The 14033-nt window shown below is 45.5% G+C and overlaps 1 pseudogene; it reads left to right on the forward strand.

Annotated features, from left to right (window-relative positions):
* The first annotated feature begins 10262 nt into the window (after window positions 1-10262).
* Window positions 10263-13644, forward strand: LOC126001017 (40S ribosomal protein S14-like; annotated as a pseudogene).
* Window positions 13645-14033: the final 389 nt, after the last annotated feature.

Genomic DNA, 14033 nt, shown 5'->3' on the forward strand with positions numbered 1-14033 from the left:
CACCCCTTCTATGAGGGGTTCACAGACAATAGGTTTGACTCCCACGTTGTACCTACGCCAGGCTGTGCCTCACATGACTCTCCATCCTGTTCATAATGATCTTTTGTTTTTGTTTTTGTTTTGTGGGTCACACTCGGTGGTGCTCAGGGATTACTCCTGGCTCTGTGCTCAGAAATTGCTCCTGGCAGGCACAGTGGACCATATGGGGCCGGGATTCGAACCACTGCCCGTCCTGGATCGGCTGCTTGCAAGGCAAATGCCTTATTGCTGTGCTATCTCTCTGGTCCATCATAATGATGTTTAAATCCTCTTAGTTCAGTGCTGAAGAGATAGCACTGCAGTAAGGCCTTGCAAGTGGCTGACTGGTATAGACCTGAGTTTGATCTCCGGCATCCCATATGGTCCTTTGAGCCTGCCAGGAGTGATTTCTGAGTGCAGAGCCAGGAGAAAGCCCTGAGCATTGCCAGGTGTGGGCCAAAATAAAACCAAAAAACCAAACCAAAAAAACCCTCTTTTCCTTACCCATCTGCTGCCAAAGGGCTATCTGGTCAACCAGCTTCCAAATAATAGTTTCTCTTGATCACTGAGTTGTTTTACTTTTTAGCATTTCCTGTAATGTTGCTCTGAAGACCAATGCCAAACTTGTCTCACTTACCCTCACTGAGATCCCAACAGATTCCAGGTAGACAATAACATATGTACAGACAGTTGTAGGTACTGAGAACAAAATCCCTATAATAGTTCAGAGGAACACCTGAGTAATCCAGAAGGGGAGGAGTGCTTCCCAAAAATGTGCTCTCTGAAACACCAAACTTTTGAGAAAGAGTGGATACCAGTGTCACCTTTAGCTAGTCACTGTGAACACAGACACACACAACATTCTTCAGCTCCTCTAGGCAGAAACATCACCTTTGAGATCATCCTCTGTGGCTGTTGGCTGGTTCAACTTGGGCCAATCTGATGGTGTCTGTTAAAATGATGTGAGAAGACATTTATTTCTGAATGTCTTGGAAATGCATGTTAGAGAATCAGAATTCAAGGCTGGGGAGAGAGTCCAATGGGTTGAGTCTATTTTTTCAGGTGGGAGTCCAAGTTCTATCCCCAGCACTGCAGGAGAGCAAACCTACTTGTGAGGTCCACCCTACCCTGAACACAGGAGTCAGGAGTAGTCCCTAAACATCATTCAATGTGGCCCTTCAAAAACTCAAATCAAAGACTACTGAAAACTATAACCAAGGGGCCAGAGAAAGAGTACAGTGGTTAGGGCATTTGCATACAGTCGATCTGGGTTTGATCCCTGTCATCACACATGGTCACCTGAACATAACCAGGAGTTAGCTCTGAACACAGCACTAAGAATAAACTCTGAGAACTGCCAAGTGTACCCCCAACTCCCCCTCCCCAAAACCAAACCTTCATATGAACTATGAAGCAAGATTGATCCCTGAGTGTAGCACCAGGAATAAGCCCATTGAGTATAGATCCTCTCTTTCCTCCCAAATAAACCAAAAGTTAGTGAAAGGCTGAAGATTGTATGATCCCAGTTAATTTTTTTCTTTGTTTTGTTTTTGGGTCACACCAGGGTGGTAAGGGTTTACTCCTGGCTCTGCTCTCAGGAATCACTCTTGCTGTACTCAAGAGACCATATGGGATGTTGGGGGCCCAAACCTGGGCCAGCAGGATGCAAGGCAAATACCCTACCTGCTGTACCATTGCTACAGCCCCATGACCCCAGTTTTAGGAACTGTCCAGGGTAAGTAATTCCAGAGGTGGATAGTAGGAAGATGGTTGCTTGGAGTCAAAGGTAGGAAGAGGAGTGGGGAGGATGGAGAAGCAGAGAACTGGAAAGGGCACAGGGTTTCTTTTCTTGTTATATATATTTTTTTCTTCTCTCTCTTTTTTTTTTTTAGGCATGGGTTTCTTTCTGAGGTGATACAGATGTTCAGAAATCAATTGTGGTGAGGGTTGCAACAGCTCTGACTACATGGTGCCCTTTGAATCGTGCCCTTTAAGTGATATGCAAATCCTATTTCAATAAAGCTGCTCCCAAATGAAAAGAAACCCAGAGGCAGGTCCCAGTTGCACCCTCCAACTGAGAAAGTTCAGCAAACCGAGGCCCGGAGAGACCGAAACTCAACATGACTCATCGCGCCAAGCTCTCACTTCCCCTTCCTGACTCCGTGTGTTTCTGCCTTTTCTTGCCCATCCCACATTCAAGCAAACTAGGAGGGGGGGACTTGGGGGCAACCCTAGTTGGGTGCAAGAGTGGTCCTTTGTGGCTATGGCTACAATGCTGCTGATTCTGATGAATTTTTAAGGTCAGTTTGCTTCTAGCAGCAGAGATCTTTGAAAACTGGCATCCCCAAACCACTTGAAAAAGCAAGCTAGGCATTGCCCTCGGGCTGTGTGGAAGAGATAAAACCCATAAGAATTCACTCAGTGATCTAAGAGAAAAAAAACCCCAAGCTTCAGCAGCTTGAACAACAGAACTGATCCTGTCACACATCAAGGGAAGGAGGCAGGCAGCCAGGACAGATTGGGGACTGATACCATTAGGTATCTTCCTGGGGATCACTGGGAATAGGTTTGTTCTCTCATATTCCATCATATGATCTCCCATCCTAGTAGATGTACGTCCCATCCTAGTAGTACGTTCTGGGTTGAGATGGCTGTGAAGACAGGCTAAAGAACTAATGGGAATAAAGTAGAGTAAAGAAATAGCCTTGGGCTGGAGCAGTAGGACAGTGGGTGCTCAGGTTTGATCCCGATTGAATGTTTTCCAAGCCCACTAGATGTGATCTCTGGGTGCAGAGTCAAGAGTAAGCCCTTAGCATGAGCAGGAATGGCCCCCAAACCAAAAAATAAAAAAAAAAATAAACATAAACAAAATAAACAAAATCATAAACAAAATACAGAGAAGTTCATGGCCAAGCAAAGAAAGGAAAAGGAGCAGAATGAGACTGAAGAAAGAAGCTCTAGGTGATTGGGGGAAAGGGAAAATAATTCATTAGAAAGTCACTTAGGGTCCAGTTGATTTGTGTATTTTTGTTATCATTTAATTTGTAATTTTTGTTTCAGAAGCAAATATTCATGTTGTATAAATTTCTGATTGCTCTGGATGTAGAGACAGATGGGGAAAGTATGATGGGTTTGATTTTTATATCAAATCATCAGGCATGGAGAAATATCTTTTAGAAGTGTTAAAATAAATGTTCCTACTGCATATTTAAAATACAAAAAAAAAAAAAAATAGGGGCCGGGCGGTGGCGCTAAAGGTAAGGTGCCTGCCTTGCCTGCGCAAGCCTTGGACGGACCGCGGTTCGATCCCCCGGTGTCCCATATGGTCCCCCAAGCCAGGAGCAACTTCTGAGCACATAGCCAGGAGTAACCCCTGAGTGTTACCGGGTGTGGCCCCAAAACCAAAAAAATAAAATAAAATAAAATAAAGAAATGTAAAAAGCAAAAAAGAGGCCTTCAGAATAGTACTGAAGAGAAAGTGCCTGCTTTACATGCAACTTACATGCATGATAAAGGTTCCATCCTGGCACCCCAGATGGCCTCTCTAGCTTGCCAGGAGTGATCCCTGAGCCTAGAGACAGGAATAAGCCCTGAGCACTGTTGGTGGTCCAAAACCTCAGAAAAAAAATTTTTTTTTTTGGTAAATAAATGGTCTTGAGGTTGGGTGCACATGGAGTAAATGGAAGGAGGAATTTGAACAGTAGGCAGATGATAGAGCAAGTAAAGAGAAATTGTCTTATGGAGACCAGGGGCCAAATGGTCTCAGGTGCATTGGTGGTGTTAGAAAAGGACAGTACTAAATATCCAAGCCCAAGTCAACAATGGTGAAATCATGAAACCAAACTTGAATGATTACAACTTAAAATGAGCCTGTTATGCTGGCAGGTTGGGGGCAGGGGTGGTGGCATAGGATGCACTCTGGGAACATTGGTGGGGAAAAAAAAATTCATCATGAAGTAGAGTTAAAAAAAAACAAGAGTGGGGCCGGGCGGTGGCGCTGGAGGTAAGGTGCCTGCCTTACCTGCGCTAGCCTAGGAGACGGACCGCGGTTCGATCCCCCCGGCGTCCCATATGGTCCCCCAAGCCAGGAGCGACTTCTGAGCGCATAGCCAGGAGTAACCCCTGAGCGTTACCGGGTGTGGCCCAAAAACCAAAAAAAAAAAAAACAAAAAAAAACAAAAACAAACAAACAAAAAAAAAAACAAGAGTGAAATTGTCTGAAAGAGAAACTAGCGGTGTTTGAATTCCTCAGCAGTGAAGTTCTATAAGACAAGAGGGGTGACATTAGTGATTTGTGCAGAGTCTGGGGTCTTAGCAAGGAACAGGATCCCTTCTGAATGAGAACCCCAAACTGATGGAAATGTGAGAAACTAAGATCCGGTACCTCCACTACTGGTTCCTTGTTGTAGTGGATGTTTTCTTCTTCCTTTGTGCAAGCATTTATTAAGCCCCTGAGTGTCGTGGCGTTACTAGACGTGCAGAGTTGAGATCATAAGTGGAACCAGCTAAAGTGTCCCTCCAGATGGAGTGCAAAGGAACAGTATAACAGAAGGGGGTGCAAAAATGCAGGGCACTGGGTATGAAGGGAACGAGTAAAGGTCTGGGGCATGTAGAAAAGGGGCAACTGAAGTGGAGATACCCTAGCATGGGTGCAGCAGAGAAGGTGGGTTAGAGCTGGAGGAAAGGGGGAAGGTGTGTGTGTGTGTGTGGTGGGGAGGGATCTTTCTGAAATTGAGGGTGGGACAAGGTCTAGAAAGAAAGCCAGCGTGGAGGACAAATCTTGGAGGTGAGAAGTCAAATGCTGAGAGGCAGTAGGCTTGAAATGGGCTCCATATGAAAGGAGAGAGCTCAGTTCTGTCTCTGCAGACAAATCTGTCTGTCTCTGAACCTAGAGCTACATTTGGCAGACAACTAGTACTTGGTCCAGAGGAAGATGACCAGTGGGGAGGGTACGAGTGGCCAATAAAAATGAATGTTGAGAAAATGAACTTGTGTGTAAGAGGAATGACAGGGAAGATGCAAGAGGGAGGAATGGACACTCTTTTCCTCCTGCTCCAGGCTCTCAGGTGCAAGGACCTGAGAGGAAACCCACTTCTGGTGAGCAGGAGATAGGCTAGGATCAGAGATGAGTTTGGTTTCCATAGGCCTTGTCAATGGAAAGTTCCAGAAGAGGTCTGGTAGAGACCCAGAGAACCAGGACAAAGCTAAAGAAAGGCTGGAGGAAGGTTAAAGAAAGGGATGAGAGAGCTCGGAAGAGATTGTGAATTTACAATAAGATTTACATTACTCCACAATAACATCATTTCTGGTGAATGAAGCTCAACTGAGAGCATTGTCTCAGTCTCAGAGGCAGGAAGATGAGCCAAAGCTCGCCAAAACCACGATTGAAAATTATTTTGAGAGCCACACAGGGTGCGCACTGACAGAGGCTAGAAGCAGAGTCCTGACTTCTGGAACGGCCGCCCGGCACACAGAAGAGTCAAATTAAAAGTGTAAAGAGCCACATGTGGCTCGCGAGCCGCAGGTTGCCGACCACTGATCTAACTGATGATGATGTATCTGTTTTGACTTTTTTTTTTGAGGGGGGCATACCTCGTTATGTTCAGGGATTACTCCTAGCTCTGCACTGAGGAAATATTCCTGGCTCAGGAGACCATATGGGACACTGAGGATCAAACTGGGGTCATCTGCATGCAAAGTAAACACCCTACCTGCTGTACTATCTCTCCAACCCCTGTTTTTACTTTTTTCTTTTCTTTTTCTTTTTGTTGTTTAGCTTTTGGGTCATACCCACCAGTTCTCAGACGTTATTCCTGGCTCTATGCTCAGAAATTGCTCCTGGTAGGGGGACCATATGGGATGCCGGGATTCAAACCACCATCTGTCCTGGATTGGCTGCAGGCAAGGCAAACGCCCTACCACAGTGCTATCTCTCTGGCCCCTGTTTTTACTTTTTTCTGGATCATTGTATTATGAGAAATTACAGACATAACAAAAAATGTGAAGAAATTACACATGAGTACTCTTAAACCACCACCTTGATTCTGTGGTTTATATTTTGCTCTAGTTACTTAACCACATATGTATACATCTCTGTACATCCATCCACCCATCCATCCATTCACCTACCCTGCATTTATTCTTTCATCTTTGTATTTAGGGGAACTACTTCAAAAAAGTTGCAGACATCAGTATATTTTACCCCCAGGACACTTTAGAATGTAATGATAGACTTCAATATTAATAAATCTTTTAGAGGTAAATTTTGAATACACAAAATGTACAGATTTTTTTTGGGGGGGTCACACCCGGCGGTGCTCAGGGGTTACTCCTGGCTGTCTGCTCAGAAATAGCTCCTGGCAGGCCTGGGGGACCATATGGGACACCGGGATTTGAACCAACCACCTTTGGTCCTGGGTCGGCTGCTTGCAAGGCAAACGCCGCTGTGCTATCTCTCCGGGCCCAAATGTACAGATTTTAATTATACATTGAATGAATTCTTTTTTGTTTTGTTTTTGGGCCTCATTTGCTCATGCTCAGGAGTTCAGAGCTCCCGTCTCTGAACACAGAAATTATTCCTTACAGTGCTCAGGGGACCAGAAGGAGTACAGGTTTTTTTTTTTTTTTTTTTTTTTTTTTTTGTTTTTGGCTTTTGGCCACACCCGGCGGTGCTCAGGGGTTACTCCTGGCTGTCTGCTCAGAAATAGCTCCTGGCAGGCACGGGGGACCATATGGGACACCGGGATTCGAACCAACCACCTTTGGTCCTGGATCGGCTGCTTGCAAGGCAAACAACCACTGTGCTATCTCTCCGGGCCCAGGGATACAGGGTTTAAACCTTGGTTGGCCACATGCAAAGCAAATGCCTTATTCTATGTACTATTACTCAGCACTCACATTGGGTGAATTCTGACAAATGCCTGTACCTATATAACTCAACCCCCCACAAGATAGAGAATATAACTGCCATCCCAGAAAGTCAGGCCACATTTTCTTTCACTCTGGGAAACTTCTAGATTTTTCAGTATAGACTTGTCTCGATAGTTCTAAGATATTCTATAAAGCAATCCGATTAGAGGTACTGTTTTGTGACTAGCGTCTTTCAGTAGAATTCATTCTTTAGGTAGAATTCAGGAAGATTCATTTGTGATGTTACATAAATTTGTAGTTTATTCCTTTTCATGACTAAGTAACAGTCCATTTTCATGATGTACCCTGGAGAATGATTTATTGTTCTTTGGTAGTCATTGGTGCTATTTCTAAGTTTTAATGGCCGGATAAAGTGACATGAACCTTCTTGTCTGTGTCTTTCTGTTTTCATTTCTTTCAGGCAAACACCTGGACAGAAGTGGAATTGCTGAGTCACAGGCAGATTTAGTTTTAAGGAACGGCCAGATCTTTAACCACATTATGGTCATGCTATTTTATAGTCCTACCAATAATGTATGAGAATTCTGAGCACTCCACATCTGAGCCAATGTTTGATGTCATTCGTCTCTCATTTTAGTTCCCCTGGTGCTGGTTTGCTGGTGTCTCATTTCATCTGACATTTTCCTAATGACTAATGATACTAGGCACTTTTCCATACCACCTTGGCCACTTGTCTGTCTTCCTTCATAAAGTTTTTCTTCAAAACTGTTATCTAATAAGTTAAGTTAAACTAACTTTTCTTATTCATTTACAATTTTTTGGTAGTTCTCAGGGTGATTCCTGGCTTTTTACTCAGGAATTACTCCTGGCCGTGCATGGGGGACCATAGGGGATGCCAGGGATCAAACCCAGGTCAGCTGCTAGCAAACCAAGTACCTTTCCTGCTGTACTATCTCTCCAGTCTTGTAATTAATTGATTTAAACATGTATTGTTGGGGTCTGGAGCTGACCTTGCATGCAGCCAACCTGGGTTCCATTTTCTGGTTCCCATATGGTCCCCCAAATACCACTTGAAGTAATTTGTGAGTGGAGAATAAGAAGTAACCCCTGAGCATCACTGAATGTGACCCAAAAACCAAAAAAAATTTTTTGGGGTATTGGGGGCATACAGTTGGTGCTTGGGGACTATTCCAGGCCCTATGTTTAGGGGATATTCCCACTGGCTTTGGGAACCAAGAACTCAGGGCTCCCACATGCAAAGCTTGCTCTCTGGCTCTCTTTTTTATTTTTGTTTTTGGACCACATCTGGCCAAGTTCAAGGGTTACTACTGACTCTGTGCTAAGAAATTACTCCTGGGGCCGGGCGGTGGCGCTAAAGGTAAGGTGCCTGCCTTGCCTGTGCTAGCCTTGGACGGACCGCGGTTCGATCCCCCGGTGTCCCATATGGTCCCCCAAACCAGGAGCAACTTCTGAGCACATAGCCAGGAGTAACCCCTGAGCGTTACCGGGTGTGGCCCAAAAACCAAAAAAAAAAAAAAAAAGAAATTACTCCTGGTAGACTAGGGTGATCATATGGAATACTGGAGATTGAACCTGGGTTGGTTGCATGCAAGGCAAATGCCCTACTCACTGTGCTATCACTCTGGCCCCTGGCTCTCTTTTTTATATTTTAAATTTTGGGTTCTTTGCATTTTTGATCTGTAGGGGTCTCATAGTCTATATGGAGTCCCTTATATATGCTATGCAAATTTTTTTTACCAAATTTAAATTATTTGTTCTTTCTCCTGTTTTTTATTCCTTCATGTTTTTCTTTTTTCTCTCTTTGTTCTTTTGTAGTTTTTTTTTTTCATTCTTCCACTTTTGGGGCCTTCCAGATGGTGCTCAGGGAGTCAGGAAGAACCCGTGGGGGTGCATTCTCAGGACAAATACTTCTTTTCTTGGACTCTGTAGTTCTAGGGGTCATGTAGTGCCAGGGATCAAACCAGAGTCAGTCACCTACTCTGCATGCACCCAAAACCCTACTACTAACCCCTATTTTCTTAATAGTATATTTTGATGAGCATATTTGTATTATTATGAAGTATGAGGGCTGAAGTTGTATATTTCAACTGGTACAGTACTTGCCTTGCATGCTTCCAAACCAGGTTCAATTCCTACCACCCCAGATGCCACCCCCCCCAAGTCCTCCCAGGAATGATGCCTAAGCACAGAGTCAAGAGTAAGCCCTGAGCACTGCTAGGTGTGACTCCCAGCAAAAGAAAAGAAATACATTTTAATGATCTCTTCAAAAAAATTGTTATCACTTCTTCTGATTTACTTTCAAGATATAGATCACCAGTGAGGGAGCTCCCGTGACTGCTCTATCTCTGCTCTTCCTCCCAAAGGAAGCATTCCTTGAGATAAGCACATTATAAAGATGTTTGTCCCGATATGCTAAGGCCCTCGGATGTGTAATACGTTAGCTCAGATAGATTAAGAAAGTTGGGCAAGTAACCAAAGAATGTTGTTCTTCTTCTAATGATTCCTCGTTCTAATCAATAGAGAACTTGTAGGATTTGTTCATGGGACTCTCAGTTCACAAAGCCATTAGCTACTTGGCCTCCTTGCTTTTTCTCTTATGTTTGTTCTACTTGAATCCTCCATGGCTTCAACCCTTTTCAGGTTCAGGTTCAATCTTCTTCAGGCTGGTCCATGGCAGGTTAGTGCACAGGAAGCACAATTGGAGCTCAGGGCTTACAAATGGCAGCACTGGGGGTGGGGGGAGACCCTGAAGTGTTAGGGATTGGATTTAACCTGAGTCTTCAGCATGCAAAACATGCACTTAATCTGCTAAGCATCTCTCTAGCCTAGTGTGCTGCTGGGTCTGACTATTGTCCTCCTTATTGGAAGTCATCAAGTCAGGCAGGGTAAATACACCAATTCTGTTTTTCTTTCAAGATGCTTTGGATGGTTGATCCAGGTTTTCTGCATCTCTATAAAACTTTAGAACCAGGGACTGGAGAGATAGCATGGAGGCAGGACATTTGCCTTGCATGCAGAAGGACGGTGGTTCGAATCCCAGCATTCCATTTGGTCCCTGAGCCTGCCAGGAGCGATTTCTGAGTGTAGAGCTAGGAGTAACCCCTGAGCACTGCCTGTGTGACCTCCCCCCCAAAAAACCCCCCAAAAACCTTTAGAACCAATAGGCTGTTTTTCCAAAATCATCTACCATACTGGGGTGAGGATTAAAATTGAGTTGCATGTTGTGGTGGAATCATCTATACATCTCAGAGGTTCCCTTGAGTTTCTTCCAGAGTCTCACAGTTCACAAAACCCATCTCGTTTGTTTGTTTCTTCTCCCGGCAGTTGCTACTCTGGCTCTGTGTAGCTGTATAATGGCACCTTGCAAAGGTAAAGGAAAGAAGATGATCAGCCTTGGATCTCAGATGGCTAAAAACGTATTTGGTATCCGCCACATCTTTGCTTCCTTTAATGGAACTTTTGTCCATAGGACCAATCTTTCTGGCAAGGAAACCATCTCCGTGTGACTGGTGGGATGAAGGTGAAGGTGGACAGACATGTCCTTTCTATTTGCTGCTCAGGATGTGGTCTAGCAGTTCCCGAAGCAAAACATCACTGCTCTCTGCTTCCAACTCCAGGAGGAAATTGGACCAAGCCTCCTGGACCTGGGACACAGTCAGCCCTTAGAGCTCTTGCACCCTCAGGAATGAAGATTGGGTGAATTGAGGATGTCACTCCTATCCCCTCTGACAGCACTTGCAGAAATGGGGGTCATCGTGGTAATCTCTGTGAATAGGACTTCTATAATTATATTCTGTTAATAAGTGGCCTTCATGAAAAAAATTGAGTTGCATCTAAAAAAAGAACTAAATTTCATGTAAAAAAATTGAGTTACATCTTAAAAAATTGCGTTGCATCTAAAAAGAGAAGTGATGGGTCAGTTTGAGGCAAGTCTTGGCACCCTGTGAGCCTCCAGATACCATGAATTCCCCTCAGGCTTCACTACCCTCTTGGAGCTTGTAACTGTAGCTGGTAGCTGTGAAGTTCCCACACTGTTTCTGCCTTCCTGTAGGTCTGTGAATGTCTCACACATATTTTGTAGCTTCAGCCAAGAGGTCTCACACATCTTTCTTGAAATTTATTCCAAAATGGTTCCTGGCTGGGGGAAGAGAGGGATAGGGTATGAATTTATAAATGGAAACTTTTTCCAAATCTCCTTTCTCTTCTTGGCAACAGAGCTGCCCGCCAGAACAATGACAGAAAAGCCAGTTTAGGGCCAGAGTCATAGCCTAGTAGATATGTTGCTTGCTTTGCTCAGAGCTGACTCAGGTTTGATCCCCAGATAGAGTCTTCCAATTTCTCTGCTAGGAATGATCCTTGAGTGCAGAGCCAGGAATAAGTTCTGAGCACTTTGAGATATGGGTTCTCCTGCCCTCCACCCCCCCAAAAAAAAAGAAAAAAGAAAGAAAAGTTAGCCCCTCTGAAGGGAGATGGCAGAAGTGGGGAGATGGCAGTGACCTAACTGGCTGTGTATGTGAGCAAGTAAGAATCTGGCAGCCCAGGGGAAGTGCTCAGAACATTCTGGTCCTCTAAGCATTCTCCAGAGAAGGGTGGGCAAGGAGGAGTGAGCAGGGAAAGATCCCTAGTGCCCCCTCCACTGAGATCTGAGCTGCATCCCCTGGAATCCTCAACAACCCCCACCTCAATCTTCCTAAAATCTGCAGCGAGGAGGTGGAGGCAGGGTCATCTGGGCTTCCTCTGCTTCAAATATCACAGCCCATAGCCCGGTTCTCTTTCTTCCTCCCAGTCTCCAAGCTCCTGCATCCTGTCTGTGCAAGAGGCCACTGCTTACTCTTCTCCATCTTCATCTCCTGCTTGAGGAAATGTTGTGAAGTATTACCTACATTCCTGGTGGGCTCAGGGGTTCATATGGGATGCTGTGGATTGAGTTTGGTTCAGCTTCAAAGAAAACACCCTCCTTGCTGTTGTCCCCCCCCAAAAAAAGACTTATAATTTCTGACCAAAGCCTCCCAGCTCTGGTGCCTGGTCCTTTGGCTTAAACTGGTGGAGTCCTTAAAGGGAAGGAGTCCCCTGTGCCCCTGAGGGATCACATGAGAGATAGTAGCCTGCACTGCCACCTGATCTGCAGCAACTTTGTGGAAAAAGAAGACCATATGGGACGCTGGGGGATCGAACCGCAGTCTGTCCTAGGCTAGTGTGTGCAAGGCAGATACCTTATGGCTTGCACCACTGCTCCAGGCCCCAAGATCCAGAAGGTCTTTCATCAGACGCTGTATGTGCCCTTTCAGACCAATCTACTAGAGCAGGCCATTGGGTCACTGTCTCACCCAGAAGCCACTGTGCTATTGTCTAAATCAGTGAACTGCTCTAAGGTAAGGGGGCAGGAATGACAGGGAAGGCTTTGGCATCCCCAGGCTGCAGGGGATCCAGGCTTGGTTTCTTGTGCATGTTCCTTCTCCTGACAGGAATGCGGGGAACCAGAGGGCAGACTTAGGGATGTGGCCTTAAATAAAGGACTCACCTATATGGAAGGTCACCAGGAAGGACCAGTTGGTCTCTGAAAACCTGGGTGACCCAGGCCCTGCTGGATACAGGCACCAGGAGATCATTCTCTCGGCAGCCTCTCCCCTGTGTCAATACCCCATCGTCTCGAAGCATAATAAAGAAATGATCCCCTCCCTTAACTGGAACTCTGCTCTCAGAGACCCTCCTATGATCAGGGAGCTTTCCAGCCTTCCTCTCAATTCCTTTCCATTTCCCTAAATAAAGTTTTCTTTTTATTTTGAGAACAGTGTACTGGTACTTTTTTTTAAAATAGTTACAGACTTGTTCACGATTAAGTTTCAGTTGTACAGTGTCCAACACCCATCCCTTCATCAGTGCACATTTCCTCCTAACCATATCCCCAGTTTCTCTCCTGCCCCCTCCCCACTGCTTTAGACCTCCTTCTCTTCCTCCTCCTCCTCCTCCTCCTCTTCTTCTTCTTCTTCTTCTTCTTCTTCTTCTTCTTCTTCTTCTTCTTCTTCTTCTTCTTCTTCTTCTTCTTCTTCTTCTTCTTCTTCTTCTTCTCCTCCTCCTCCTCCTCCTCTTCCTTCTCCTCCTCCTTCTCCTCCTCTTCCTCCTCCTCCTCTTCTTCTCTTCTTTTTTCTCCTCTTCCTCCTTTTCCTCCTCCTCCTCTTCCTTCTCCTCTTCCTCCTCCTCTTCCTTCTTCTCCCTCTTTTATTCTTTCTCATAAATTTTTCCTTTTAGACACTGTAATTTGCAATATGATTACTGAAGGGGTATCATGCTTATCACTTTACCTCCTTTCAGCACCCAGTTCTTGTCAATGAGTCACATCACTTTAGCCCTAAATAGTTTTGACTGAATTTGGCCACTAGCTCTATGGTCCCTTGCTTTCAATTTTGACTGCTTGAGGACATGAACCGAACATCTGCATCCATGACAATACCCTCCCAGCCCACCCCACTTGAGCCAGCATCTCTGTGGCTGGTTTCCAAAGTTGTTCGCCTCTAGTACAGCCTGTCTGTCTCCACCCGCTCCACCCGGCTCTGCTCGCAGGCACGTGGCTTCCAGATGCCCCTGGCCTTGCTCCAGAAGCTGGTCAAAGGTCTGGAAGCCACTGCAGTCTCACATTGTCTTCTCTCTAATATAGAATTCGAGCAACCCTGTGCAATTCCCCGCCTTCTGGCTCTGGCCCTGCTGGCTGGGTTTGGCAGCAGGAAGCAGGGCTAGGCCTAGGGAGGAGGGCATGTCTTAGGATCCTGGGCTGACCCCAGCTCAGGACAATGTGAATGTCCACTGAGCAAATATTCCCTGTCACCTTCAAGTGTCTGGAAGGTCTGGTCTGTGCTTGGTAAAGACAGGAGCAGGAGACAGGAGGCTGCAGCCCTACCTGCCTTCCAGGTCCTCTCATCCACAGTCTCAAATAGGAGTTGGGGTGCAAACACCACCCAGGAATTGGGGATTTGTAATGACAAGAAAAAGGATCTTGTGGGGCCGGAGAGATTGCATGGAGGTAAAGCATTTGCCTTGCATGCAGAAGGTCAGTGGTTCGAATCCCAGCATCCCATATTGTCCCCTGAGCCTGCCAGGAGCAATTTCTGAGCATAGAGCCAGGAGTA

This window comes from Suncus etruscus, chromosome 1, assembly GCF_024139225.1.
Source record: "Suncus etruscus isolate mSunEtr1 chromosome 1, mSunEtr1.pri.cur, whole genome shotgun sequence".
NCBI classification, from domain to species: domain Eukaryota; kingdom Metazoa; phylum Chordata; class Mammalia; order Eulipotyphla; family Soricidae; genus Suncus; species Suncus etruscus.